Source organism: Armigeres subalbatus, chromosome 2, assembly GCF_024139115.2.
Source record: "Armigeres subalbatus isolate Guangzhou_Male chromosome 2, GZ_Asu_2, whole genome shotgun sequence".
Classification (NCBI taxonomy): domain Eukaryota; kingdom Metazoa; phylum Arthropoda; class Insecta; order Diptera; family Culicidae; genus Armigeres; species Armigeres subalbatus.
In genome coordinates, this window is record NC_085140.1 from 267,872,423 (window position 1) to 267,898,918 (window position 26,496).

The following is a 26,496-nucleotide window of genomic DNA, read 5'->3' on the forward strand; positions in this document are numbered from 1 at the left end:
ACGTAGAATATTGTCCAATTGTTTCGTATTGAAAATTGGCCCAATCGGACTATGGGTTTCGAAGTTATGACCAAAATTCATTTTTGCCTTTCTCGTATACTAAGTATACGTAAAGGCTATATGTTCGCTCCAAAAACGAACTTTTTATAGGAGTCCCGGAGACCCATAGTGTTATATACCGATCGACTCAGCTCGACGAATTGAGGTGATGTCTGTGTGTGCGTGTGTGTATGTGTATGTGTTTTTTTTTTCTTCCTAAACAATGGAGGGGGAATCTGCTCAACAGACATCCTGGGTTGACCAGGAAGTGCTGGGTTAGGGGCCACCTCCAATCAGGGAGGCAGGACTGCATCCCCGACCAGCTAAACCGTTTCCATTGCCGCCAAGCCCATCGTCCCTTCGGTACAACCAGAAAGTAATGCTTCAAAGGGGGGCCAGTGCATAACGCACCCTCGAGGTTAGCTGCGTGTCCTTGCAGCATCGAACATCGTGACTCGCTTTTTCAGAAGAACACCATGGTATCGTGCCAGCGCATTGCCGGCTTTCCAGGTGGCCTTACCACGCCCTATGTCCTCGGAAGGTGGGCAGGGTCGACTTCGCGCCTGCTTCCCTCTGCACGACTGGTATCAAGAATGATGATGCCGCGTGCACCCCAAATTGACCTTTCTGCGATAGGGCCTATTCGCCAGCACACAGAGGGACTTGCCGACGCGGTGCCTACGCCTGCCCCAGCCTTGACGAGGACCCTTTCCGTCCTCGGGCTCGGAACCCGCCCGGTTGACCGACGCCGCGAAAGCAACGATACCATGTTGTTCTTCACGCGGCCACTTGTTCGATAAAAGGATCGAGTTCGACCACAGGGCACCGGTATGACCCATGAAGCCGACTCCGAACCCTTGGACCACCTCTTATTTGCGCCTGAACTAGCCATTCCTCGAGTCCACGCGCCACCTTCTGTATAGCTCCGAGACGATTTGGACGATAGCCGATAAAACGGCGTTCCAGCTAACTTCATCTTTACACATCCTCCGGACTAGGTTGTCCGGGGTAGTGTCCAGACCACATGTGGCAAGCATGTGGTCGCGCATTGTGCGAAAACGCGGGCACACGAACAACACGTGTTCCGCCGTTTCCTCTAAACCTACGCACACCGGACACTCGGGCGAGGCCGAGTGTCCGAACCGGTGTAGGTACTGTCTGAAGCAACCATGGCCTGTAAGTGACCTGGGTCGGGTGGAAAGTGAACTCCCCATGGCGCCTCTTGACCCACGTACCTATCTCCGGTATCAACCTATGTGTCCATCTACCCTTAGTGGAACTGTCCCACGCACGCTGCCATTTGACCATTGAGGCCAACCTGACAGTCCTACGGATGCCTATCGTGCCGCGCATTTCGAAGCACTCTATGTATTCACCGATTACGATGTCAATAGGCATCATACCGGTGATGACGCAAAGTGCATCGTGCGACACGGTACGGTACGCGCTCGCAACTCTCAGGCACATGAGCCTATACGTACTTTCTAACTTCGTTCTGTAGCAGTTAATACGCAGGGCCGTGCCCTAAGCTGGCCCCCCATACCTCAGTATGGACAGAGCAACGCTAGCCAGAAGCTTGCGCTTGCTGGCATAAACCGCAGAGCTATTGGACATCATCCGGGACAATGCCGCTATAGCTGTGGAGGCACGCTTGCAGGCGTAATTGACGTGGCTACCAAAGGTGAGCTTATCGTCGATCATTACCCCCAAGAGTTTGATGGAGCGTTCAGAGGTGACCGTGCAGTTGCCTGCCCTTATCACCGCTTGTTGCTCCGACTTTCGGTTGTTAACAACAACCACCTCAGTCTTGTGGTGAGCCAGTTCTAACTTCCTGGAACTCATCCACTCCTCCACAATTGCGATCGAGTGGGCTGCAGTCAATTCCACCTCTTCGATCGATTCGCCGTAGACCTCCAGCGTAATATCGTCAGCGAAGCCGACGATTGCCACGCCCACCGGGAACTTCAACCTCAAGACACCGTCGTACATGACGTTCCATAACACCGGACCCAGTATGGAACCTTGCGGAACCCCTGAGGTTATGTCAACGCACTGCCGACCTGCCTCCGGGGCGTATACCAGTACTCGATTCTGGAAGTAGCTTCCGAGACTTTTGTACAGGTACTCGGGAATTCCAAGACGCAGGAGCGCATCTGCAATAGCTGCCCAACTGGCACTATTGAAAGCATTCCTCACGTCGAGAGTCACTACTGCACAATAGCGAACTCCCTCCTCTTACGCTGGATAGCTATCTCCGCGGATTTGGTAACCGACAAGATAGCGTCTACGGTCGACTTACCCTTTCGGAAGCCAAACTGGTTGCTCGATAGACCATCCAGTGTGTATGTGTGTGCGCAAAATAATCTCACTCATTTTTCAGGCACTTATCTTTAACGGATTTTCTCGCAACAAGTTGCATTCGACGCGGAATCTTGTCCCATTGTTTCGTATTGAAAATTGGCCCAATCGGACTATGGGCTTCGGAATTATGGCCAAAATATATTTTTGTATAAGAAAAATTCTCACTCACTTTTTAGGCACTTACTCTTAGCTGATTTACTCGCAACAAGTTTCATTTGACGAAGAATCTTGCCCAATTGTTTCGTATTGAAAATTGGCCCAATCGGACTATGGGTTTCGAAGTTATGGCCAAAATTCATTTGTTTACATAAGAAACACGTACAAAATTCTCACTCATTTTTCAGGCACTTATCTCTAACGGATTTGCTCGCAACAAGTTGCATTCGACGCGCAATCTTGTGCAATTGTTTCGTATTGGAAATTGGCGGAATCAGACTATGAGATTCTGAGTAATGGCCAAAATACTTATCCTTTTAAAAAAAAATCTCACTCATTTTTAGGCACTTTCCCCTTATCCGATTTGCTGAGAATCCTGTCCCATTATTTCCTATTAAAAGTAGACCGAATCTATGAGCTCAGAAATTATGGCCAATATACTTTTTTTTCATACCAAAAGTGCTTAGAAATTACTCACTCGAAAAAAAAAAACGAGAAAGGCACCATCACCGCTAGGTGGATTAATCTGGGTTTTTTTTCTACACATAGTACACTGTGCCAGCAAAGTACTCTTTAATGCGTAAAAAAATACCCATTATGAAGTTAAATAGTTCAACTCATTAAAAGAGTAAACAGCGTTTACTCATTAATGAGTAAAAGGCCTCTACGTCAAATTCCGGGGTATTTTTTACCCATTATCGAAAAAAATGTTTTTGCTGTCAAGGGTATTTTTTACTCTTCTTTATGTTTAGGAAGCCATTTGAAGTTTAGTATGATATACAAACAAATGACACAATTACGAGGAATCAATGAAATAACGAATAAACAGAATTGTTCTTTATTTTGTCATATTTCAAAACAAATAATTTACAAGCTTCGCTTCGCATCACATCGTTATCAAAATGGATGTATGGGCTCAACAGGTACACAAGAAGGAACTTCAATAGCGGCTGCCTCTAAAACCGTCTCTGACTACGTTCCTGTTGGCGTAATAGGAAACCTTCAACCGTCTCCGGCTTCGTCGCTAGTTGGCGTGATAGGAAAGACAGACGATCCCCATCCGTTGAATCTCACAGAAGTTCAACTTCCATCGAGGACTTGCCAATTTCACATCGTCGATTGCCGGAGCACGACTCGATCCTTTTGGACGCTTGAATACCCATCCAGTTCGTCGTTGTTCCTCGAATCATTTTGCTAACTTCTATGTTGAAGATCCGGTAGTTTGGAGCTCCCTATATATTGATTTGAAACGAGAATATGCTGTTATTGGACATTCGAGGAAAATATAACCATGGTTGCAACTCACCTAAGCTTTTATTTGTAAGTTACTATCGATCCGTTCCACGATCAAGCTCTCATAACCATTTTCCGCCCGCCACTGGGAATGAAATTCGGCGTGTTGATCACCAGCTGTGTCACACCTTTTAGTACCGTTTCTGCAACAAAAACCAAACGTTAATCACCGAAATAGGTAGTTCGAAACTACCGGAACAACGAAAACAAAACAGATTGTCATTCCATTAGCAGAATATCCTCACCGTACCATATCGATCAGCTGCCAAACTTTTTCCCAGCTTCCGAAGGAATTCGTAGATTTCGGAGAAGTTTTGATGATGCTGTTGCTGGAATGATAGATTGTTATATTGGATCGTCCCGATAAAGGCTGGTTCTCGAAGTCTGCTGATGCGCGGTACCGGGAGCAACAATATTTTGCTTTGCTTTTTGACACCGACTGCCGACGACGACTGGAGCAACAATCGTGTTCAAAAGTTCAACTTTTTTTTCACTCATTAATGAGTAATAACTCGGAGCATATAAATGGGCATAAAATACGCATTATATGAAAAAATAAATTACCCATTATTTTGACAGGTTCATACCTTGCCAAATAAGGGGTGATTTTTACTCTTTAAAGAGTATTGTCAGGTTTACAGTGTAAGCACACTCAGTGACAGTCGAATGAATGAGTTGGTGCAGCAGTCGTTTGACTATGTCATTCTATGTTTTGAATAATCATGCGATGTTTGGCAAAATTCGGACTGAAGTTGCTTCATGAAGATGAATATTTTATGCTCTGCTCAGTATATGTCCAAAAATATCTATGTGATCATAAGATATGAAATTATCGAGTTTTGAATTAACCTAACCTATTTCAGGGTCTCCAAAACGTCCTGGAGTTCAAAAGATGCGATCTACCCGATCAACCAAGCCCTGAACGATGTATCCGTTTAGCGCTAAACATTACAGCAGGTTTATTGAGCCAATACGATTTCATTCATTATTTTATTTTCATAAGCTACAATATGGCCTCCATGATTCGATGTTCTACGATCAGAGCCGTAGCGTGGACTCCCAGCGCCCTTGGCGAAACCTTATTGGGCGCCTCTTACCTACGTGCATGTTTGAAACAAAGATTTTTTTCTGCGTTGTGGACTTAGTGAGCTTTTAAGTCATTAATTCCTTTATTAATTGCTTCTTTAATCTGCATAGTGCATTATCCCAATAGGGTGCAACGTTTAGTAAAAGACCAGATGACCAGAAATGACACTAATGCAAAGTCTAGATCCATTATTGCGTGGAACCAGAAGTAGTCCGTGCCCAAGGATGGCAGCTTTAAAAAAATGCTGCTTCGCGTTTTGTTGATTCCGCGTGTGAATTCGGTATCTTTGAAGGAGCAGGAAAAGTGTGAATGTGAATGTGTTATAGTTATAGAAAAGTGAATGTGTTATAGTATGAATATTCACAGTTAACAGTGTCTTTTATAACTTTGTGAAAAACAATGTTAGAAAATGTGATGTGTGACACTCACATCAACCAAGACCGCTCCTCGAAAAGCCGGTTCTAGAAAGACCCGGCATTACACAATAATGGATTTATTTGGTGAGAATGTTCCAATATACTTTTACTAAGATTTCAATTATAAAAACTCAAAGGTGCAGCCCAATCGGGTTGTACGCAAAGGTGACGTAGGATTACGTAGCTATACGAAATGGAGGGTATTTTTAATCATAATTTGTGTAAATTTATTAGCATTGTGCAAACTGCTCGGAAGTCAACCGAATCAAGAAACTGAAAGTAGCTCCCAGTTGGATGAACCAGCCATGGAAAAGGAACGACGCATCGGTCGTATCGCCACTGAAGCCACTCGCCTATCTTTCAGTGGATATCATCAGAATCCTAGAAGACATTATGCTCAAAAATGTCCGGAATAAAGGAAAAATAAGCAGAATCGGAGGTGGCGCGAAACCAAACACAAATATATTAATTTGCAACGTTCGACTTCCGCACACGATGGAAGCGTACATGCAACGTTTTCTATAGCGCTGGTGGCAAAGTGAACGGGACTTCAAGAATAGATTACAAACAGTCCTTTTCAGTCCAAGAAGAGGTTTTGACCGTTGGGAAAATTGTTTACCCAGACAAACAGAAAGAAAGCTGCTTTTCGGCGCGCGCGAGCCATTTCGATCGGGATTCCGCAGACAACGGACCCGTTCGGAGAATGACAAATTCTAAGAATCCTATTAAATTTTCTCGCAAGATTCTGAATTGGATTATGAGATCAATCGTAAATAGCGAATTTGATAGCGCGTCGGAGGGAGATGATGTCTAAATCTCTAAAAGCAACCAAGCTACCACGCCAAACCCAATGCCACCGAAACAGTCCATTTTCGCAATTAACTCTTCCTTTTCGTAAAATGTTGGTCCTGAGAAGAACCAATTTTCTTTTCCCAATTCCCATTCCAAACACTAACTGCATCCAATCGCTTGTGTAAATTTGCAGGATTGCCACACTGCCACCTACTTCGTGCTGCTGTAAATAGCAAATTTGATAGCGCGTCGGAGGGAGATGATGTAGTGAATTTTAATGGATGGGATCCAGTGGCGTAGCCACGGGGGTGGTTTTAGGGAATAAAACCCCCTCCCCAGAGACAAAATGTTTGGAAGAAATTTTTTTTTCGAAAAACAAATGTTCAGAAACTCTCCCAGACCAATTTTCTGGCTACGCCACTGATGGGATCACTAACAGCAACCAAGCTACCACGCCAAACCCGATGCCACCGAAACAGTCCATTTTCGCAATTAACTCTTTCTTTTCGTAAAATGTTGGCGCTGAGAAGAACCAATTTTCTTTTCCCAATATTCCTTTCCAGCTAACTGACACCACAATTTGTAATAAATTTTCAGCATCGGCACTGGCGGTGCGGGATAGCCACAGTGCTATTTTTATGGTCAACCTTTTCTTCATATGAAATTCTGGTTCGTTGAGGTTGAATGATCTGCAGCAACACATCGAGCACCACCACCAATGCGATGGATTTTCTTTGAAAATGTTATTAGCGCCTCCGTGATGCTGTGTCCGCTCCGCTACGATCGCTTTGATGTGTCTGCTATGCATAAAATCTTGTTCAAACTGAGGATTAGATCCAAACCCGCAAGTGATTGATTTTTGATGTCTGTGCTAGTGATGCATGTACGTGATTGGTTAGTTTACCTATTTCTAAACTTTTTATCAATTATCGATAATAAATAGTTAAACATCAGTATTTTCGAATAAATACAAAGAAGCGTTGACTCATCCTTGATCGAATGGTCCAAAAAAAATTAAAATCCATCGAGAAACGGCTTAGATATTAAAGTTTAAAGTCTATCATATTTTCGTGACGGTCCCCGATTTTCGCAATCGTAAAGTGTACCCCAATATAGAAAACACAGACGTAGTCCTACGTCAAAAAAACTATATACCCGCTGGATTTCAGATCCGGAAGTTTGTTTATGGATCAATTATCCATTTGATAATGGTAGCATACACAGGCGGGGCTTATTGTAAGCAAAAGTGACCTCGGACTGGTCATGAAATACCAGGCAGTCTGAAATGGGTCACTCGAGCTACAGTAGAGCTAGCACCTTCTAACTCCCGGACTAAATCTGACTGTAAAAGCTTTTTTCCATAACATCACTGCCAGCCAGTGGGGGTTAGAGTAAAGACACACACACACACAGATCCATTATTACGTGGAACGATGCCAAAATAAAAATCTGTTATATTTTTTTGTCGTGAATTACCGATCAAGCCAATAAAATCCAACTGCCGGTCGATGGCTGGGTCTCTATCGAACCCAGTCGCATCAGTAAGAGCTCTACATTGAAGTGGATTAAAGGACCTTTGGAATCGCCATTAGACCTATTGATGAACGCCAACTGTAGAGTGGCTTGGTAGACGGTTTGAAAGAACTACTGACCTTTCAATAAAATTCAGATTTGGAGTGAATTGCCTATTCGGATCAAGATATATGGCTTTCTGGAATGGTTCTATCGGTTTGGTGGCATTGGTAGATTTTGTTGGACCAGTAAATTTCAACTTTGAATTAGGTCAGTTACCATCATTACTGAAATTCCTAGATTCCGATTCTCGTATTCATCATGCCTTTAGATGAGTGCCGTCATTTCAAATACTCATCCTTGTTTAAAGTTTCACTAGTTTATATAGATCCAAGAGATCCATTTTTTACAGTCTACTCTGTGTTTCTCCTTTAGCGTATTGAAGTCCTTATTTAGAGCTCTTTTCCCAGGAGCTTATTCCATGTATTTTCCAATGGCCTTTTCTGTCTTTCTATTTTACTTCCTTTTCTATCAGGTAAATGATGAATAAGACATAAAAGCCGATGATACAAATCTCCCAAATTAAGGGGAACATGCTCTCTGTGCCGATGTTGTGATATTTGTATCAGTTATTAACGGAAAAGGGCCTTCCGGAAATGATTCAAACGGTTGATTACGGATGTAGTCCCTGATGGAAATCGTTTGATAAAAGCTTTAAACTGAATCACTTTGAACCAGTGAATTTGTAAGCCCCTGGCTGCTCAATGGGAAAATTGTGGTTTGGGAACCTCGAGCACGGGGTCGCTTATTTTGAATTGCAACGTCACAAACCCTTGCGACACTCCTTCGCCACTCACCTGTCAGAAGTTGGATTCTGTATATCAGTTGTCACTTTCGAGTTCTGAGGCTGAGTTCCAGCAACCAAAGTGGACTGATCAAGGTGAAACTTATTTTCTTACAGCGGACCAGATAGCTTAAGGTCTGGATCCCTCGTTTAAGGTAAAAATCGCAAAATATTCAAAAGTGTATACCATACATGGAAGTGAGTCTTCGAATAAGGCCAACTACCAATTACATTGCTTACATCCTATTTATTGACCCTCGCAGAGGAATAATCAAAAGAGAGGTGGAATGACATTTTTAGGTGTACTTGCGGTTTGATTACAGCTGTTCACGTTGGCTAGCTTTCGATGACGTCGTTGGAGGGCCCTCGTTTGGTCGATGTTCTTCGGCGGTAGTTCCATCCGGCGTTTGGGGACCGATGAGTCCAGCAGCTCCCAATGCATTGGCTCCCTTGAGCGGCTTTTGGATGTCCGACGTCCGGCTGGTATGGCGATGGACGGATGATCACCAGGCGATCGGTTGATCCGGAATGGCCACGGGTGGTTTGTGGCTGGATGATTTTGGCACGGGACGGTTTGACTCTCTTGAGCTGCTTCGAGCGTCCGGCGGCTGGTCGGAATGGTGGCCACGTGTGGGTTGGCTGGAGGTATTCGATGCGAGAAGGACGACTTGGCTCCTTGAGCGGCTTCGTGCGTCCGGCGGCTGGCCGGAATGGTGCCCACGTGTGGGTTGGCTGGGTGAGTTCGATGCAAGAAGGACGATTTAGCTCCGCATTATCGTTCCGGCTGGTAATGTCTCCGAGTCCACTAAGGTGGCCGAAGATGCGATACAGCGATTGATGGTCGTCTCTAAGCCGAGTCACGTGTCTGTCCGAGCTGTCAATATTACCAAGATGGCGTAAAATAACCGTTCCTTCACGATTGCTGCCTTCTGATCCTCTATGCCACCCAAAATGGCGGTCTGTAGAGTACTGCGTAGAACGGAACCACTCCGAGCGGTCGAAATAAAAAGAAAAGGCCCAATGGACCTGCACAAGAGTAATTAGTACACCCATTATGTCATATTTTGCCACACTCTCTATCCCTTTTTACCGCACAAGTACTCATTCACCTCTATTATTGTAAATAAATGAATTACCTTTTCTTGTAGTTTGCCGTCTTTTTTTTTATAACCTCTTAGTGGATTTCTTTTTCTCAAGGCCTATTATTTCTATCAATATAAGCACATGGTTAGATTTAGCTAAATTACACAAGCCGTACTAATAACTTTTAGGGAACAACTTTTTTAATCTATACTGTATACGTTTTTGTTTTAACTGTAACAAAAGAAGAAACACAATATAATATACACTTTTTTCTTAAATATTATTTTGTTTAACAATACTTTTAACTAACACGACGCGCACTTTCACCATCAGTAGCTGCGGACAGAAAGAAAGTTCGCTCCAAAAATCGTGGCTATTTATCTTCGATAGGTAAAAAAACCTCCAACACGAAATTTGACAACTATCTAACCCTTCGGCTCAAAGTTTGGCCACACTTCCAAAAAAGATTTAGGTCAACTTCTGAGTCTTCGAGTTACCTCTACCTTAACCCATACCGCTGCAAATGAGTGTGAGTGTGAGTGCTTGGCACGAATGCACTTCAAAGTAAACGGACAGCTCTGCGCATTTTTTCTGACAACTAAGGATGCGGCCACCAGTGAGGCTGTCAGTTTGGATTAATAGGGTGGACCATGGAATTAGGTTCTCACTGGCAGGGGTGACGTTTAAGAAGGAAAGTTGTGGAGGAGCCACAAAATTACAAATTTGGGACCAACGGTTACAATTACCCCATCCTCCCAGTTCAAGAAGAATGCAATTCATTCTTCTTGACTAAGCAAGAGGTGTACGCACAGTGAACATTCAAATCAACATCAAATTTGTTTTATTCCAAAAACAAGATGTGTTGTATTAATATGTTTGGCAACACTGTGCCTCAGGAGTAACTCTTTCACTCATTTGGAAAGACAGCATACATAAGTTACTCACCAACACAAAAACGCATAATGTGTCAACGCTTAATCAAAACAAACAAATTTAACAGCAAGAAGGGCAGCGAATTTGGAAAGAAGTTTTCTTCTCCGGTAAGTAGCATTTTAATTTAATATGAATCTAGTTTGAATGAATTATTTCATTGTGTGTTCCATAAAGAATTCGTGCGAACATTCTACAGGTGCTTTGGTGTTTTATCAGTTGAGGTACCTTTCGTATTAGTTGTCATTCACAGCCTGTCATAAGGAACAAACAATGAAACGAGTCATTCTTGGATTTGGGATCTGGGTTGAGTTCGTTTTGCGAGCGTGTTATAGTTTTCGATTGCATGACTGATATTTTTGTTTTCTTTTTTATTTACAGATATAACTGTATTCCCTCAGCTTCGGCCGCAGCTGTTTTCAGGAGAGTTTTATTTGATACGTATCATTTAAATGTTAAGTTGAAACGATTTTTTCTTTGTTTATGTTTTATTTTCAGAGATTTCCGGGCTTCAGATCTGCCGCTGAGAAAATCCCTATAGATTTCCCGTTTTCGTCGGCCAGCTCATAAGCAGAAGAACCAACACGGGCAAGGATAGTGCATGGCAAGTAGCAAGGACCTAATTTGGCGTTGTAGCTGTTAGGAGCGGAGGATTGACGGAAGTTCCGTTTGAAAACTCTTTGACCAACCGAGAAAGTCGGTGCAAATGACTTATGCCTGAGATTGTAAGCTTGTGAATGCCTGTCAAACTGTTTCTTCAGATTTTTGTGCACCAAATCAAAAATAGACTGATCCATCTGCAGTTTTCTTTCAATCCGTTCACCATCCGAAAGTTCGTCGATGTCCCTGTCTAAACGGTGCTCATCTCCTCGGCTCACGATTTCGTGACCGAAAAGTATACGGTAAGGGCTAAATCCGGTAGCTCCATGAGGAGTAGTATTAATGGCATATTCGATTTCAGGAACACGAGTGTCCCATTGCCTTTGATCAGACCTCGCATATGTCCTAATACAGGCATTAATGGTACGATTCAAGCGTTCCACTGGGTTAGCCTGACTGTGGTGTCTAGGGTTCGTCCAGTGTTGGATATGGAATTTGTGCAAAAGATCCTTGAATTGGGTGGACAGAAAAGTGGACGCATTGTCCGACATAAGGTATTCTGGTGCGGAATACCTCCGGAACCAACTGGTTTCCAGGATTTCGCACACTTAGGGGTGCCGTGATTTTTCGCACAGGCGTGAGAAGACAAAATTTGGAGAATACGTCCATTACTACGAATAGGTGTGAGTTTCCTGTTTTGCTTCTGGGTAATGACTGTATAAAGTCTATGGCGATCATTTGAAACGGCTTCGTAGCGATCCTGGGGAACCAACCGCAGGATGTTGCGACTGGTTAGAGGGTTTACTTTCGTGACACACAGTGCATTTACGGATATGGGTACGAACATCGTTTGCAAGGTTGGGCCAATAGTACTTCTTCTTAATCCTGGCAATCGTTTTGTCCGTTCCGAGATGTAGAGCATCGTCGTGCTCCTCTACAAGGACATTTTCACGCATTTCGTTAGGGACACAGACCTTCCACTCGAAGTGGTAGTCCAGTGTGTCACTTTGGGTGGATACAAACTTTTCTAGAATTCCATTTTCTAAGCGGAAATCTTTATACTTTTCGGGATCGTCCGTGACTTTTTGGAGCAACTTTGTGTACCAGTCTGTTCTCTGCCTATTTAGTGACAGAACTTCTACGGATCGTGAGAGCGTATCAGGCACGACGTTGTCTACTCCTCGTCGATGCTTGATAAGCATATCATGCCGTTGGAGTTCTATACTCCACCGACAAAGCCTAGAGGAGGTACGCCAGCTACTGCGGAGGATGTAGGTAAGGGCCGAGGCATCGGTTATCACCGTGAACCTCGATCCCTCGACATAGCACCGGAACTTTTCCACAGATTTTAGGACGGCTAATGCCTCCTTTTCTGTGGCAAAGTACCTTTGTTCAGGACCGGTTAATTTTTGGGAATAATAGGCTATTGGCTGTTCTGTTCCTTCCGCGTCTTGGGTCAAAACCCCGGCGATTGCCGTATCACTGGCGTCGCAGTGTATGCAAAAGGGTTTACTAAAGTCGGGGTTAGCGAGTATTGGGGCGCTAATAAGCAGCTCCTTGATTCTGGTAAACGCTATTTCGGCGTCCCTCATTCCACCTGATGGACTTGGGCTTGTCCTTCAATAAATCCGTTAATGGGCGCACAACTTCACTAAAACTGGCAATGAAGCGCCGGTAATAGTTACACATTCCCAAGAAGCGCCGTAAAGCCCGAATGCTATGCGGACGTTCGATATTGATAATCGCTTCTACTCGGTCTGGATTTGGTTTCAGACCTTGATTAGTGAAGATGTAACCGAGGTACGGGAGCTCGGAGAGACAAAATTTGGATTTTGAATATTGATGGACAAATTTGCCCTGTTTAGTCGTGCTGCAACTTCGGCTAGCAATCGGATGTGGTGGTCGAAAGTCTCACTTACGACGATTATATCGTCCAAGTAGACAAAACGTGGGGTTCGAGCTCACCCGCCCCAATACCCTGTCCATTAGCCGCGAAAGTGTCGCTGGGCTATTGACAAGCCCAAAGGGCATGCGAGTAAACTGAAATAACCCACGACCAAGTACCGAGAAGGCGGTGTACTTTTTTGATTTTGGGTGGAGGGAGATTTGTAGAAAGGCTTTAGACAAATCAATGGTGGAAATGAATTTGCATGGACCTACTCGGCTAAGGATTCTGTCCGCATGGGGTAACGAATATGAATCCCTGACCGTACGCTCGTTCAATTTACGAGCGTCTAAGCATAGGCGGACTGTATTATCTGGCTTGTCCACCGGAACAAGCCTCAGTGCCCAATTGCTATACGAACGTTCGATAATGCCAGCCTCGAGCATACTATCAAGTTCGTTATTGATCTGCTCCTGTCGTTTCGGAGACGTTGGGAACGGGTTAATGCGGACAGGAACCAATTGCTTAGCTTCGTCTGTCAATTCAATTCGATGACAGATCAGGGGAGTTGTTTCCAACTGACCTTCAACCGCTACTTTAAATTGATCTTTGACCAATTCTAGCGCGTGACTTTGTTCGTCAGTCAATGGCCGGTCTTCTTGGACATTTTGTATTTCTTCGACCGCCACGGATTGAACACTGGGAACAATCCCAAATGCCTTCCAGAAGTCAGTTCCTAGCAGGAGGCGTCTCCTCAAATCTGGAACTACTAATGCCTCAATTAATTTCGTTTGGCCATTAAAGGACACGGGGAGATTGACGAAACCAGTAACCTCAAGCTTTTGCCCACTGGCCGTTACCAGATCAACATTGGCCGGAAATAATTTTAATTTACAAGATTTAATAAGTTTCAAAGAACCAATGCCCAGAATGCTACGATGAGCTCCACTATCGAGCAATCCGGTAATGGGAATGTCGAAAACGGTTATTTTAACAAAGGGACGGTCGTCGTCCTCCAGATGGATAAAAGTTCTTCTAGATGAGCTACATCGGTGGTGGTATAGTCGTTATTTTGGACTCGGTGATAGCCGGACTGAAGAAGTTTAGTAGGTAACGTTTGAATTGAGGGTTTTTGTACGGATATTGGACTGACCTGCCCTCTCAGACAGTCTATTGTGCGTTTTTTGCACAGTATGGACAGTCTTTAGTGTCGACCCTGTGTAGCCCGCACCTAAAGCAAAATTTGTACCTAGGCTGGTTACATTCTTTGTGCGTATGGCCATGCCTTCTGCAATTGAAGCAAGTGCCAGCCTTTGGGGGAACATGGTTATTAACCCAAGCCTGAAATTCTATGGATTCTTCGGTTCTAGTAGTGTCTTTCGAGTTTCTAGGAGTATCACGTGACGGTTTACTCGACTGTTCTTCCTCTTCTGAGCCATCTCGCGGCGACCGGTAATAACTTTTAGATTTGTACGTTCTTTTCGATTCATCTATCGGTGGCTTTGCCTTCTTTTTAGGCTCACGGGCGAGTTCGTTCACCTGCGACTTATTTCGCGACACGTTTTGCTCGGGATTATTCGTGGTGTATTTATACCAGTAGGTAGCATCGAGCTGCCTACCAAACCGCTTAAGATCGGCGAGGTTATTTATATTCGACGCGACCGCGTGACCTTTATAATCTGATCGGAGGTTTCGATTTACTATTTCGAATTTCTTGGCCTCAGACATCGGTTTCGTGAGTGAATTAAAAATCCTTTGCATCTCCGAAAGATAATCCGAAAATTTTTCTTTCGGGCCCTGTTTTCGCGATATTGCCTTGATCTCGTTCACGTGATCGTGATCAGGACTCAGGAACTCGCGTTTCAGTTCCGTGACAAGTTCATTCCAGCTACCGAAATCTTCATTTTCTACCCCGGACATGAACCAAGATTTCGCTTGATCCTTGAAGAGGTATATCGCGGAGCGGAAGAGTTCCCTTTTTGAAACGTTTTCTGATTTCGCGTAAAACTCGACTTCTTTAATGAATTTCATTAAATTTTGGCCACTGTCTTTCCCATCATACTTGATGTTCCAGTCCGATATTGGCCTGCGTTTATGATAATCGCGGCGGCGGTGATCTTTTCTTTCTACCCACGGAATGATCTGACGACGTAGAAGATTTTTCGGATTCTGAATCTGTAACTGATTCAGATGTCTCAACCTGTAGAATAGGTTTTGACTGCTTCTGCAAAGGAAATTTCCGTAACATCTGTTCCGACTGATTCGTGTTCAAACTTCCGTCCGGACACGGCCATCCGAAAGGATATGGCGGGAAACCGAATGGATAATACGCGGCAAGACCTCCTAAGTCTTTGTTAGAGGGTTGCTTGTACGACTTTAAAACGCGGTAACTCGAAGACTTTATAGGACCTACTGCACCCAATCCTTCTTCTTCATTTTCAGAATCCCCATTCTCCTGTGGATGCTTCTCCTTAGAGTGGTGTGGTGTTCCTGTGGAATTTGGTTTCGATTGGTTCGTCTTGGGAATTGCTCCCAGTTTTAAATTTGAGACTGATTTAACAATTTCTTGTAACATCTCATTTCTGACCGAGTGTATCGGTGAGAATATTGAAAAGTAAGTATTCATTAATCCCCGGATCGCACTGATCAGTTTGTCAAAATCAGTTAAATCCTCGTCGTTCTCAGCGTGCTCCTGCGCTCGACGAATTCGGGCAAAGTAATGTACCAACCTGGTTTTAAGGCTGTCTTTTAACCCTTCGAAGCGGACTTCGTTGGTTAAATAAGCTCTTATCTTCTCTACATTAGTATCTATAATTTTAATTTCTTCGTCTACCGATATATTGCATCTAAGGAAGCTTGTATCTTCTGCACTAGAATCCTTTTTTAGGTGATCCCTGAGTCTCCTCTGAATCACAGAACGAGACTCGGTAGGATCGAATTGAACTGCTCTTACGGTTAATTCATATTCTATTTCGTGTTTCTCTAAATGATGTACCATCAAACGCTTATACTGCAACTCTAGATCCAAATCCATTTTGTTCGAACTCGCTATTTGGTTTGAAGAACCGACTGTTTAAAACAAGGAGTGTTTTCTCCCCCTCCGTTAGGGAAAATTTGAATGTTGACGAATGCCACTAAATTTTTTGCTGGGCGCCAATTTGTAAGCCCCTGGCTGCTCAATGGGAAAATTGTGGTTTGGGAACCTCGAGCACGGGGTCGCTTATTTTGAATTGCAACGTCACAAACCCTTGCAACACTCCTTCGCCACTCACCTGTCAGAAGTTGGATTCTGTATATCAGTTGTCACTTTCGAGTTCTGAGGCTGAGTTCCAGCAACCAAAGTGGACACGATCAAGGTGGAACTTATTTTCTTACAGCGGACCAGATAGCTTAAGGTCTGGATCCCTCGTTGAAGGTAAAAATCGCAAAATATTCAAAAGTGTATACCATACATGGAAGTGAGTCTTCGAATAAGGCCAACTACCAATTACATTGCTTACATCCTATTTATTGACCCTCGCAGAGGAATAATCAAAAAGAGGTGGAATGACATTTTTAGGTGTACTTGCGGTTTGATTACAGCTGTTCACGTTGGCTAGCTTTCGATGACGTCGTTGGAGGGCCCTCGTTTGGTCGATGTTCTTCGGCGGTAGTTCCATCCGGCGTTTGGGACCGATGAGTCCAGCAGCTCCCAATGCATTGGCTCCCTTGAGCGGCTTTGGATGTCCGACGTCCGGCTGGTATGGCGATGGACGGATGATCACCAGGCGATCGGTTGATCCGGAATGGCCACGGGTGGTTTGTGGCTGGATGATTTTGGCACGGGACGGTTTGACTCTCTTGAGCTGCTTCGAGCGTCCGGCGGCTGGTCGGAATGGTGGCCACGTGTGGGTTGGCTGGAGGTATTCGATGCGAGAAGGACGACTTGGCTCCCTTGAGCGGCTTCGTGCGTCCGGCGGCTGGCCGGAATGGTGGCCTCGTGAGGGTTGGCTGGCTGAATTCGGTACGACGATTTGGCTCCGGATTATCGTTCCGGCCGGGAATGTCTCCGAGTCCACTAAGGTGGCCGAAGATGCGATACAGCGATTGATGGTCGTCTCTAAGCCGAGTCACGTGTCTGTCCGAGCTGTCAATATTACCAAGATGGCGTAAAAATAACCGTTCCTTCACGATTGCTGCCTTCTGATCCTCTATGCCACCCAAAATGGCGGTCTGTAGAGTACTGCGTAGAACGGAACCACTCCGAGCGGTCGAAATAAAAAGAAAAGGCCCAATGGACCTGCACAAGAGTAATTAGTACACCCATTATGTCATATTTTGCCACACTCTCTGTCCCTTTTTACCGCACAAGTACTCATTCACCTCTATTATTGTAAATAAATGAATTACCTTTTCTTGTAGTTTGCCGTCTTTTTTTATAACCTCTTAGTGGATTTCTTTTTCTCAAGGCCTATTATTTCTATCAATATAAGCACATGGTTAGATTTAGCTAAATTACCACTGTTTCATTTTTCTTACACAAGCCGTACTAATAACTTTTAGGGAACAACTTTTTTAATCTGTACTGTATACGTTTTTGTTTTAACTGTAACAAAAGAAGAAACACAATATAATATACACTTTTTTTCTTAAATATTAATTTTTTTAACAATACTTTTAACTAACACGACGCGCACTTTCACCATCAGTAGCTGCGGACAGAAAGAAAGTTCGCTCCAAAAATCGTGGCTATTTATCTTCGATAGGTAAAAAACCTCCAACACGAAATTTGACAACTATCTAACCCTTCGGCTCAAAGTTTGGCCACACTTCCAAAAAGATTTAGGTCAACTTCTGAGTCTTCGAGTTACCTCTACTTTAACCCATACCGCTGCAAATGAGTGTGAGTGTGAGTGCTTGGCACGAATGCACTTCAAAGTAAACGGACAGCTCTGCGCATTTTTTCTGACAACTAAGGATGCGGCCACCAGTGAGGCTGTCAGTTTGAATTAATAGGGTGGACCATGGAATTAGGTTCTCACTGGCAGGGGTGACATTTAAGAAGGAAAGTTGTGGAGGAGCCACAAAATTACAAATTTGGGACCAACGGTTACAAATTTGAGAATATTTTTTCATCATTTCCCATAGTTAAATTCTGGATTTCAGCGCCCCCTAAGGCCTGGCGCCCAACCCGGCCAACCTCATGCTACGGCGCTGTCTACGATTCAATATCGACTCGTGGAAGCAAATGATGCCATACTAAAAATACTTTCTCTGATGGTTCTTTCGAACAATTTTCCAAGGAACTTCTATTACACATCTCTATGAATGTTTGAGTCAATGGTCCTTTCAGCAATTCACAAAGGATCGACTGTATAGACCCTTTTTGTAGCTCGGATCATGTGATCTATGAATGGTGTATGATATGATATCCCAGTAGGTTCATTGAGTTGATATGACTTCAATCATTGTTCATACAAATTACTACAGACCTTTTAGGTTCACCAAAACATCCTGGAAATCGGAACGATTGAACAACTTGATCATCCAAGTCTGTGAACGCAGAACAAAGAGCAGGTTAACCTCATTGTCATTGTGTATCCCATTGGATCTCATGTTCCGGATTGGGTAAATACCAATGATGAGGATATTGTGAAAGTCTTGATTGATCTGGTAGATACTATGAACTAAACTCAAGGATATTTTGAAGATTCCGTATTCACGAAAATTGGGTTTGCATGATGCGTATATGCTTATTGAACCGAATAGGGTGATGATGAGGACACTGCCAAAGCCTTGATTGATCCGGTAGATACCGTGGGCTGAACTCGAGAACGTTTTGGAGTATCTTGAGCATCTCGTATTATAATGTTCAGGGTGGCTCAACTTGTCGGAGTATTCAGAACTATCAAGCAATGTGATTTAGGATTCAAACATGCCAGATTTATTTGCATGCTCTCAGAAGCGAAATCTTTCAAAGGTTTCGGATATCTGCATCTTCAGGGTTAAACTTGACCCCCGATATTTTTCCTGCAAAGTCAACATCCTGGTGAACAGTTTTGTTAAGGAAAGTGGGGAACTATCTCTCTTCTGCCACAGCAATCTAAAACGCTGGGCATATATGACCCATCCGTCGGGAAAGTTATTTGACACTATAGAAAAGTTTCAAATGCATTATTTGCTTTGAGCGTCCTTCAGCGGCACACTACAAGTTAACCTTTTGAAATCAGTAATGGTATCTAAGGTTAATTTTATCGGAATTAAACACTTTTATCAAACAAATATTTGGTAGGCGTAATAGCGGACTTCTTCCTACAAAATATTTTTCTCGAAAAAGTTCCTAATCTCGAGAAAATCGGCGTTAGATATCATTCGCCATATATATTGCTGGTTATATTCCTGCATATACGTTAGCATCTGAACGCTGGCAGCAGCGGGTAGGAACTCAGCCACTGCTAATAATTGTTTTTTTGCCTTTCGCGTATACTAAGTATACGTTAAGGCTATAGGATCACTCCGAAACCGAACTTTTGATAGAAGGCTCGGAGACCCATAGTGTTATATACCAATCGACTCAGCTCGACGAATTGAGGTGATGTCTGTATGTGTGTACGTATGTATGTATGTGCGTGTATGTGTAAAAAATGTGAGACACTCTTTTTTGTACTTAGCCTTATCCGATGCTTGCAACAGGTTGCATTCGACGTGGAATCTTTCCTATTTTTTTTTGCTATTGAAAATTGGCCCAATCGGTCATTGCGCTCTGGAGTTATTAAAAAAAAACATTACTTTTTTCCCCATTTTTCCCAAGTGTCCCTTGGAAAAAAAAATCTAAATCAATTTTTTTTTTTCAAAGACTGCTGCAATGCATTCAAATGAACGTAAATCTCCCTAAAATGCAATTTTGACCTCTCTTATGTGCTTTTCTTGCTACATTTTATAATACACGAGAAAGGCACCATCACTCGACCATCAAACCGACCTTTTGATAGAAGGCTCGGAGACCCATAGTGTTATATACCAATCGACTCAGCTCGACAAATTGAGGTGATGTATGTATGTGTGTGTGTGTACAAAAATGTGAGACGCACTTTTTGGTACCGATTTACTCGCAACAAGTTGCAATCGACGCAGATTACGGTCCAGATTACGGTGTTTCCTATTGAAAATTAATCCGATCGGTCATCGCGTTCCGAAGTTATTAAAAAAACATTGTTTTTTGCCAAGGGTCCTCCCTTGGGAAAAAAATTAAGAAAGAATTTTTTTTTTCAAAGATTGCAGCAATGCATTCAAATGACCGCAAATGGATATGAATTGATAGAAAAAGTAAAATCTATCCCCCTAAAGTGCTATTTCGACCTCTCTTATGTGTTTTTCTTATTTTTCTGAATACGCGAGAAAGGTGCCACCAACGCTAGGTGGATTAATCCAGTTTTTTTTTTAAATTTTGATAAAGTATGTTGATTTTTTTTCATTTTATTACAGTGAACTCTCCATAGCTCGATGTTCTGTAACAAGATATTTTCCCTTACTCGATGAAATTCAAAGTCTCTTGAATCTAGCATACTGCGTTTCCTCCATAAGTCGATACCTTCCTTACTCGATATTCTCTAAGTCGAAGTAGTTTTCCAATGCTAACGATATACATGGTGTCGGGCTGTTTGGCCGAAATTTGTTTGGAAAAACTTAGATTACGATTTGTGAAAAGTGACTAATTAGAAGTGAGTAGAGATAAATGAAAAGTGAAAATGAGAAGTGAAAAGTGAGATATGGAAAGTTAAAAGTGAAAAACTCGAAGAGAAAAGTCAGAAGTGACAATTGAGAAGATAATAATGACATATGAGGAAGTGAGAAATGAGAATTAAGATCTAGAAAGTGAGAAATGAGAAGGAAGAATTGAGAAGTGGGAAGTGAGTAGTGAAAAGTGAGAAATGAGAATTAATAATTGAGAAGCGAGAAGTGAGGACCGAGGAGTGAGAATTGGAAAATGAGAATTGAGTAGGCTGACCATACGTACCGTATTTAACGGGACAGTCCTGTTTTTTTGACCTTATTGTGCTGTCCCGTCGTAATCTAAAAAATCCTCAATTTGTCCCGTTTTTTCATTGATTATCAATGAAATTATTATTCAAACAAATTAAATATTCTAGGCAGGAATTTAAAACCAGATACAAAGAAAGTGAACGAATCCCTTCAAACCAGTGTGAGATGTTATTAGTGTTGCTTTTAAGAGAATGCCATTATGTATTTAGCATGGATAGACTTTTCTTAAGGTGATTTCTTCATACAGTTTCATTTCAATGACTTTCTCGAAGGCCTGATTGAATCTTTTCGAAACATTGAGAATCATTCAAAGTCTTTCTGAAAATTCTGAATATTTCAAAATCATCCACTGTAAAAAAACGACGATATTAAAAAAATATATTTATACATCAGCTGAACAAGATTAAGGCAGTTTCAAATCGAGGTTGTCTGCGAATTTAACTTACATATGTATGAGTGGGATTCATGAGATTCCGTTGTAGAAATTTCAGCCCGATTCAAAATACAATCCGGCGGAAATCTCCGAGAGTCCGAGCTGTAAACCAGCCTATAAATTAGCCAAGATTTGTTTTACCTTCCGTGACGAACTTGCATGAGTCCCACCTTTTTGGAAGCACATGGGAACAAAATCAATGGACAAGATTCCCGAGGCGTGAGGCTACTTTTAGCGTCATTTAAATCAATTTCGATCAAAAATAACTGTGAATTGATAAGATTTGACATTTATTCACATGCACCAACCATGTTCATGAAAATAATTTAAATTACATTTTATTAATGTTCTTTACTTGTTGAGATTCTCGATATTCTTATCCGTAGATTTTCTCTCACGGGAATCACGGGAAATCGATAATTCCACCCTATTGCTCTTTTCGCATTTATCTTTTGGCCATTTTTTCAAAATGATTTTTGATTGAAATGAAAATATGGGGTTTTGATACTTTGACTATTTTATTTGTCATTTTTAATTGTTCCGAATTGCATTTTTTTATATTGGTCAGTAATAAAATCCATCCTACCACAATTTTTTAAAAATATTTTGAAAAATGCGTAATTTTTTGTTACTTTGTATTTTTTGAAATATTTGTAGCTTAGTATTTTTCCACAACTAACTTAATGCAGTACATAGAAGGTTATGGTGGTGAAAAATTCACTCTAAAAAAATTCTTTAACTTCTTACACGGCGGATGATTAAGCTCATAAATTTTGAAATTTCCACAGCTCTTGAATTTCGTTTGTCCCGTTTTTTCACCGAAATGATCTGGTCAGCCTAGAATTGAGATGTGAGATTGTGACAGAAATTTTTATTCCTACTATCTGCCATCTTCTTTATTCCTTCTTCATTTACCTTTTTCATTCTTTATTCTTCTTTCTTCCCTCTTCTCTCTTCCTTCTACTTTTTTCCTTTTTCTTCATCCTTTCCCTTATTTTTCTTCCCTTTTTCTTATATTTTCTACCTCTTCATTCTCCTTTTTGCCTTTCTCGTACAACAAAGTTGTACCTGAAAGGCTTTCATTTCACTCCCAAAACGTACTTTTTATAGAGCGCTTGTAGACCCATAGTATTATATACCATTCGATTCAGCTCGACAAACTGAGCAAATGTCTGTCTGTCCGTGTGTGTGTGCGTATGTGTGTGCACATTGAAACATTAGACAATTTTTCTAGTACTAAACCTGAATCGATTTTGCTACAACAAGTTGCATTCGATGGGGAATGTTTTCTTCTTGTTCGCTATTGAATTTCATAATGATGGCACGGCTCAAAAAATAGTAAATATTCAAAGAGTTATGAGACATCATTATTTCGTAACAAATAAGCTATCGATTTTCTAGGTTATGTTCTCCCAAGACACAATTTTTTCGAAACCGGCACACTGACAGCATAGAATACACAGCTTACACGGAAGAAAAAAAAACTTCACAAAGAAACCCCACTCGGAAAGATATCGAGCAGCGAACAAAAATCTACCTCATAATGACACAAACCACACTTTAGTGAAGATTCAAATTCACCTTGGGCTCGAACCATGTCCTTTCGACTATACTCGCGAAATGAGTGTGTATTTTGTTTTCCTTTTGTCGCCATCTTTTTTCGTCAGATATTCTGCATGAGGCTGTTACAAATTATTTGAATTCCATCCTCGGGTCTATAACCAAGGCCAAAGTGAATTTAGTTTAAAAAAGCAGGACAAAAAATCCAGCATTAGCAAAACCAGCAGACATAAGAAAAGAAAACTAATTTTCCTTTTTTTATTTTTTTTTATTTTACAGGTTATTTCCGGATGGAAACGGTGGCGCTACCAAAGAATTTGCTTTTCTCCTATGCGGGTAAGTTTTAACAAAGGGGGGGGGGTCGTAAAGCAGCGGAAAACTGCTGGATTGAAATTGATTTTAATATGTTATTTTGTTTTCTCCCCATCTTGGGTATAACAGCAGCGATAACCGGTACAAGAAGGGTCCGTGCCATCTCTGGCACTCCGTCGGAGAAAAAGGATCCAGACTATTTATTTTACGTGTTCCTTCATTGTCGTTGGTGTGTCGAGCTTATGGAGGAGGTATGTAGATTCTATATTTTGTAGATTATATTACCTACTGTATTTTGATCGATGTATTTTGATGTTTACTTCCAGGTTTCGAATACCAGTTGGAGAAGACACAGTCCGTGTAAGCGATCAATTATCCGCGGAGAAAAGGACATCCGGGGCCACCTAGTCACTCAGTTCATAACCAGTGTCGGTGCCTCAGTGGTTGGTTGGTAAAGGTAAGAAGATTTCTAAATTTGTTGCCTGATGAGTGATGACTATTAAGTTGCTTGTTGGTTTCAGGTTTCACACTAAATTGAGCCGGAAGATGTGCCCGTTAAAGATCCGGAGAGTATAGGCGGTTCTAACGGTGGACACCATCCCGAACTCGTTGAAAGTAAGATAATTATTGTAGTTTTTTCTTCGAAAGGGAGTTTCAATAAAATTGCTTTGTTTTTACAGTTTTACGTCAATAGCCACGGAATAACTGATACACACCCAGTCCTCACGGGAGAGGATTAAAAGACGATTTTCTATATGATTAAAAGTATAACTTACATGCTTTGGATGCTAGTTTGTGACTAAAGTTTTCACTTGTCATAAGACGAGTTTGTACAATCCCATTTAAGCCCATTTAAGTCGAGTCAAGTACGAGACACTGAAGACGGCCTTACTGTTGAGGTCGAAATACGTATCTGTCAAGGTACAACTAAGTGGTGGAATTAAATGGGATTGTACAAACTCGCCTTATGACAAGTAAAGACATTCCACTAAAAAAGCTCAAAATAATGTTCTTAACCAAAGTTTTGTTTTGTTTATTTCAGATTTCGTCGTTATTCAGCCGGGTGTGGAGGATCCTTCCTGATGGTCATCAAGATACAGTCCTGGATCATAATCCGAAGCAGATACCTTATCGGGGAGCGGCGTTTTTCGATAGCCAAGATAAGTTGGTTGGTGACTAGTGCTGACAACGTTTTATTTCAACTACATGATGGGTGTAGCGGCGTTTGCGGATGGCGTTTCCAGTGTGACAGGGGCATGAGGCCACTTGGGCTTGGAAGAAGTGCGGTTTTGTTCCTCCGGATGGAGGGGTTGGACCATCGCCGCTTAGTTCGGTGGCGCTCGAGTTCCCTTTGGCGGCGCGGCATCACACGATGAACAATTCCGGTGGTGCCCTATGGGTATTGCCGCGCCGGTCAACCAAGGGGGCCCTTCATCGGTTAATCCGGTTAGGGCATCGAGTGTCGGCAACCAAAACAAGGCCGCCAGGTAAGCTTGTATCTAACCCCATTTATTCATTTGTCTTTTTAGGTTTCGTGAAGTATTTTGAGATGCTGACGCTGACTCCAAAGAATTCCGGAAGAAGTCCTTAAAGGACTCCAAAATCAATTCCTAATGTATTCCAAAAAGATCCAAAACGGAATACTTGAATACAAAAGCAATCCCTAAAAGATTCCAAAAAATGCCTGAAGTATTCCAGTAGAATTTCCAAAGGATTCCAAAAAGAAATTCCTAGATAAATCCCAAAGGATTCCAAAAAGTATACCTAGAGGTTTCCAAAAAGAATCCCTAGTAGATTCTGAAATGAATCCCTAAAATATCCCAACAGGAATCGCTAGAAGATTCCGAAGTAATCGCTGAAGATTTCCAAAAAATATTCCAGTCGATTTTTTTCAATTCCACTGGATTCCAGAAGAAATCCCCACTAGATCTCAAGAGGAATCCCTACAGGATTCAAGAAGTTGTTCCCAATAGATTCCAAAAGAAATCACCGGTGGATGCCAAAAGGAATCCCCGCTGGCTTCCTGAAGGAATCCCTACTGGATTCCAGCAAGTATTCCACTAGATTTCAAAAGGAAACCCTACTGGATTCAAGTAGTAATTTCCACCAGATTCCAGGAGGAATCACCGCTTGATTTCAGAAGGAAACCCCGCTACATTTTTAAATGAATCCCCGCGATTTCCAGAAGGAACTCCCACTAGAGGCGAGAAGCTGATTTCCAGAAGGAATCCCCGCGATTTCCAGAAGGAAACTCCACAAGATTCCAGAAGAAATCTCCACTGGATTCCAAAAGTTATTCCACTAGATTCCAGAGGGAATCCCCGCTGCTTTTTAGAATGAATGCCTACTGAATTCAAAAAGTACTACCCACTGTATTCCAGAAGAAATTCTTGCTGAATACCAGAAAAATTCCCATTGGATTACAGATGGAAATCTCACTAGATTCCAGAAGAAATATTCACTCTTTCTTTCTGAAGTTGAGTTAGTCCGTGGATTGATGTTGCTGTTTACTACCGCCTTCTACAGGTATTTCCGAAGGATTATCGCAGGCGGGAATCTGGACCATCCTAGTATTTTTAAAATCTGGACGCTTCCGGCATCCCGACTATTCCAGTCGACGACAGGGCTAGAGTGGTAGGTACCTATAGGGTTTACATTTTATCGATTTTATCAGCTGATGTTTTTTAGAAAGTGCAAATAAAATCCTACTTTAAAGTGAATGAAAATTTAATGTTTTGATTTGGAAATGACATTCCAAGAAAAAAGAAGAAGAAGAGGGAAAAGCTAAATTTAGGTACCCACATCTATGAGATATCTAGAAGCACCATGGTATTCGTGTCTAGAATATATCGAGAAAACATCTAGAAGCCAAATCCTTACCGGTTCAGATTTGAGGTAGAATTTGTCTCAGAGATATCTAGAAGAAATTTCCAAACGGGTACCCATGTCTAGGAGATATCTCTGCGTCTTCTAAGAGAACCGATATGTCAAATCCTTTCCGGTTCAAACGGTTTACTCGTCTAAAATTTGAGGTAGATACCGGTTGAAACGGTTGTTGCATTCGAGGCGGATTTGAGGTCTGACAGGTTCCCACTCGGAAAGATATCGAGCAGCGAACAAAAATCTACCTCATAATGACACAAACCACACTTTAGTGAAGATTCAAATTCA

General features: G+C 42.2%; 3 long non-coding RNA genes across 3 annotated transcripts; 1 reads left to right on the top strand and 2 right to left on the bottom strand.

Annotated features, from left to right (window-relative positions):
- Positions 1–9,324: 9,324 nt before the first annotated feature.
- Positions 9,325–9,903, bottom strand: LOC134216313 (uncharacterized). Its single transcript, XR_009980611.1, has 3 exons — positions 9,748–9,903; positions 9,637–9,708; positions 9,325–9,526 (listed from the first exon to the last, which is right to left on the bottom strand). It is a non-coding gene; the product is annotated as an uncharacterized LOC134216313 (long non-coding RNA).
- A 7,514-nt stretch (positions 9,904–17,417) lies between these two features.
- LOC134216315 (uncharacterized) lies at positions 17,418–17,741 on the bottom strand. Its single transcript, XR_009980612.1, has 3 exons — positions 17,653–17,741; positions 17,517–17,583; positions 17,418–17,457 (listed from the first exon to the last, which is right to left on the bottom strand). It is a non-coding gene; the product is annotated as an uncharacterized LOC134216315 (long non-coding RNA).
- Positions 17,742–23,655: 5,914 nt separating this feature from the next.
- LOC134216316 (uncharacterized) lies at positions 23,656–24,549 on the top strand. The gene is made up of 4 exons (XR_009980613.1): positions 23,656–23,782; positions 23,847–23,940; positions 24,006–24,090; positions 24,368–24,549. It is a non-coding gene; the product is annotated as an uncharacterized LOC134216316 (long non-coding RNA).
- The last annotated feature ends 1,947 nt before the right edge of the window (positions 24,550–26,496 follow it).